Below are 3935 nucleotides of genomic sequence, written 5' to 3' on the forward strand. Positions count from 1 at the left end.
GGCCACACGACCAGCTGACGTCGGCTTACTGAGCTTATCCTTGTTCTTCATTACATTCAACGCCCTATTTAGAGTGGTGTCCCAAGGGTTTCTCTTAGTCGACCCCGCGCTACTGCTTTCAGTCGCCTGCGGAAGGAATGTGAACCATTTAGAAATTTGGCTTCATTAATTAGAATGCAACCATATGGAGCTAATTACGCGGGGGTGTATTCCTTACCAGAACAAGCTCAAGCGCCCTGGTCTTCGGATCCGTGGTAAGCTCCTTTGTTTTCGGGTCCTTCTTGTACGGGGCCCTGACAAAGTTCCTGGTCTGCTTGTCACCATATTTATCGAAGAGGGGCGGTAGGCCTTGCTCGGCACGGTCCGCCTCCTCCTTGTCCCATATAGGCTCCGCCACTCTGTAACCGCCGGGACCGAGTGTGTGTTCCCCTAAGTTCAGCTCCTGCATTTCTTTCCCCCACTGACTTGATTGGGAGTTTGTGGTGCTCGAGCAATTGATCTTGAAGTCGTTGTAGTCATCTTCGGTGATCGAAGGATTTTTCTCCTTGATCTTCTCATAACTCTCACGTTTCTCGATCACTCTCTTCACATTGCTTTTCCAAGTAGACAGGGCCTTGCTCATCTTCGTGAGGGCAGCATTGTTCACTTTATTCCCTTTGAGGCTTGTGTTTTCAAATTCAGCGGGGAACTTGTATCGTTCGTGCAGCTTCGTGAAGAGGAGGTTGCGCAAATTCCCTCGGTCAGGATGCCTCAGGTTCTCGGTGTTGATCGAGACGGTGCTCCGGAGAATGCACCCGAGCTGAAGCGAGTACCCCTTGACTATTCGTTCGGGCGCCGTTGGATTCCCGTCGGAGTCCACTTCAGTTACTTCCTCCTTGAGGGTGCGGAGCACGATCGGGCGCCGGTCCTTCCGTTACCTCTTCTGTTGGCTGCCATCTGTGCGTGCGCCGCCATCATCAGTGGTGGCATCCTCGGCGGCACCATCAGTGGTGGCATCAGTGGGGTCATCCTCGGCGGTACCATCAGTGGTCTCAGGATCGGTGGGGAAGGCGGCGTCCTCATACAAGTGAGGTTGTTCCTCCATCTCCTAGGACAGCTCCCAGAATGCCTTGCCGCCCGAACCCTCGGCCTCATCGTTGTTAGCCATGTTTCTCTCTAAATAGGAACAAAGTTTGGTCAAAAAGTTGGTTATTGTCAAGGAACTAGATCATGGTCTCATCATTTAGGGTTTGTCGACACCGAGGCATCCTAAAAGCTAAGCTTTTATCATTGAGGGTTTTTCGACGCCGAGGCACCCTAAAATCCTAAGCTTTCATCATTAGTCACAAGTACCCCGGCCCATGCATTAGTCACAAGTACCCCATATGTCCTATTTTTAGCAAAGTCATGCTAAAATTCACGGAAAATTTCAGCATGACCTTTGCTGAAAATAGGACATATGGAGTACCCGAATTTGCTGGAACGGAAGTTAATCGACATTCCAGCAAACTCAAGGGCCTCTCGGGTGGACAAGGCAAAAAAGGCCTCCATCACAACATGGAAAATACATTGGCATGTGAAGAGGTGAAACAATATATGCATCTCCAAGCAGTATCATTCAACATTTTGGACAAACCACTACAAGCAATACTGGATCAGAATAACTTTGCTGTGTATTAGAGTTCTGCTTGCTTTTATTGTTTCCACCCTTTACTGTACGTGGTTTATAGTGTCCTGCAGAAAAGCTCTGCTTTTTGAGTATGTGTGAAGAGAAACTTTCCTAGTATTTACTCCCTCTGTTCCAAAACACTTGTCGTTGTTTTATTTCCATTTGATATAATCAACGAAAAACTTATAGATAAATAGGTGCTTATGAATATACAAGTTATAAATAATTTATTCAAGCAATTCTCTAGGTGAGTAAGAGACAAGGAAAACACTATGAACAAAGTAAAAGAACTCATCTCATAATCACACAGTAAAACTGCATCTACCTAACAGAGGCATTTTGAAAGCATAGAAGATGACTGCCCTTTTCTGCTGCGTGAAGATAATCAATAGGATTTATAAATACACTCAATACTTTTAAATGTACATCATATCGATGATTCATTCAAGTAATCCACTATACTGACAATTGACGCTACCATGAAGAACAACAGTCTTGACACTATTTCATCAAAGGAACAACACATTTAATTTCTTGAAATACTTATACTTGGTACAAAACAAATGGACTTAAATCAGAGCATCCTATGGGCAAATGCAGCTCTATATTTGTGGGTGTTTTGCTACAGTCCATCACGAAACATACACTACTACAGGAGCATAAACAACTATAATTATCCATGAAAAAACAGTAGACAACTACTGTACCAGCGATATTACAACAATGGCCTATCCACAACCAATATAGAGATGGTACCGAATAAATCAGGGCATAACAAGGAATATTATAATTAACCATGGCAAAAAACGTTTACTGTAGTATCAAGATTGTGCATGAGTGCATGACCATATATGCTATATCAAGAAAGCAATCATATAAAGCTATCAGGGATATCATAGTACAGGGTGCAAGTAAATCATAGTGACCAAATATGACAAATTTGATTTAATTCGAGACAAAAGCATCAAATTTTGAACTCCATCAATCTTTCTAAGTTATTTGGACAATTGAACAGATCATTAATCACAAGACACACCAATTCCTCCACGGCTTACATGATGACAGAAAATGTTCCACCAGCAATGCACCATGAGTAGCACAAGAACAACGAAATCATTGACCAGCATCATCATTGATTCATCATGCAAGGCTACTCACAGCTAAGGAAATAACACGTGATCAGAAATTCTAGGACAATATGGCTCCTCAATGATTTCCATTGGATATAATCAACAGATAAATTATAAAAAAGCAGGAACTTGTCAATGTAAATGATATAAACAATTTCTTCAAGCAATTCTGGAATACATAATACTTGGTACAGACTCAAACTAGAGCATCTTATGGGCAAATGTAGCTCATTATTTTTTGGTATTTGTGTTTTGCTACAGACTGTTATGAACGCTAGACTACTACATGATCAAAATCACTAGCATGATATTGATCACACAGCTATGTACCAGTGATATTACAACTATGGCCTAACAAACAAGACAAGCCGAATTGCACACACATCCACATCCAGCACATGCTCAACTTGGGTTCTCTCAAACAAAAACAAAAAGCACATGCTCACCTTGGGTGGGCAGAGAACGAGCTCCGGGGAGGTGGTCGGGGAGGAGCTCCGGGAGGGAGAGGTTGAGGGCGGCGTCGCGGAGGTCGGAGAGGTCGCTGAAGGCGCTGGCGGCGACGGCTCCGGTGAGCCCCAGCAGCGAGAGGAGGAGGCGGAGGAGGTGGAGGCGGAGCGGCCTTGGGCTTGGGCTGGGCGGAGAGGCGCCGGAGGAGGAGCGGGGCGGGCGTCGAGGCGTCGAGGCGGCGTCGGGGCAGCGGCGTCGGGAGAGGAGAGGGGAAGGGGATCGAGGGTGAGGGCGAGGGAGAGAGAGGGGATAGGTTTGGGCCGGGGAGGAAGTATGGATGGGGACGGCACAATACTAATGGCGCACCACACCTCGGTGCGCCATAAGTACATCCATACTAATGGCGCACCTCGCCCTGGTGCGCCATTAGTATTTTTTTTTTGATTTCTGCTCGAGCCAACAGGTTATCTTCCACCTGACCTGATCCACATCAAGCTCCCTCTACTAGCTCGACTGGTCACCAGCCAGTTCTCACACCAGGAGGTCTTGGGTTCCATTCCCAGGCTCCACAATTTTTTTATGCATTTAAAATGTTGTTTGATACTTATTTGTGTTTAAATATGTTCAAATTTGTTTAAATCATAACAGCAATATTTTTTTATAAGACAGTAATAAATTTTTTAAAAATATCATCAAGCAGTAATGCCGGT

Source organism: Triticum dicoccoides, chromosome 7B, assembly GCF_002162155.2.
Source record: "Triticum dicoccoides isolate Atlit2015 ecotype Zavitan chromosome 7B, WEW_v2.0, whole genome shotgun sequence".
NCBI classification, from domain to species: domain Eukaryota; kingdom Viridiplantae; phylum Streptophyta; class Magnoliopsida; order Poales; family Poaceae; genus Triticum; species Triticum dicoccoides.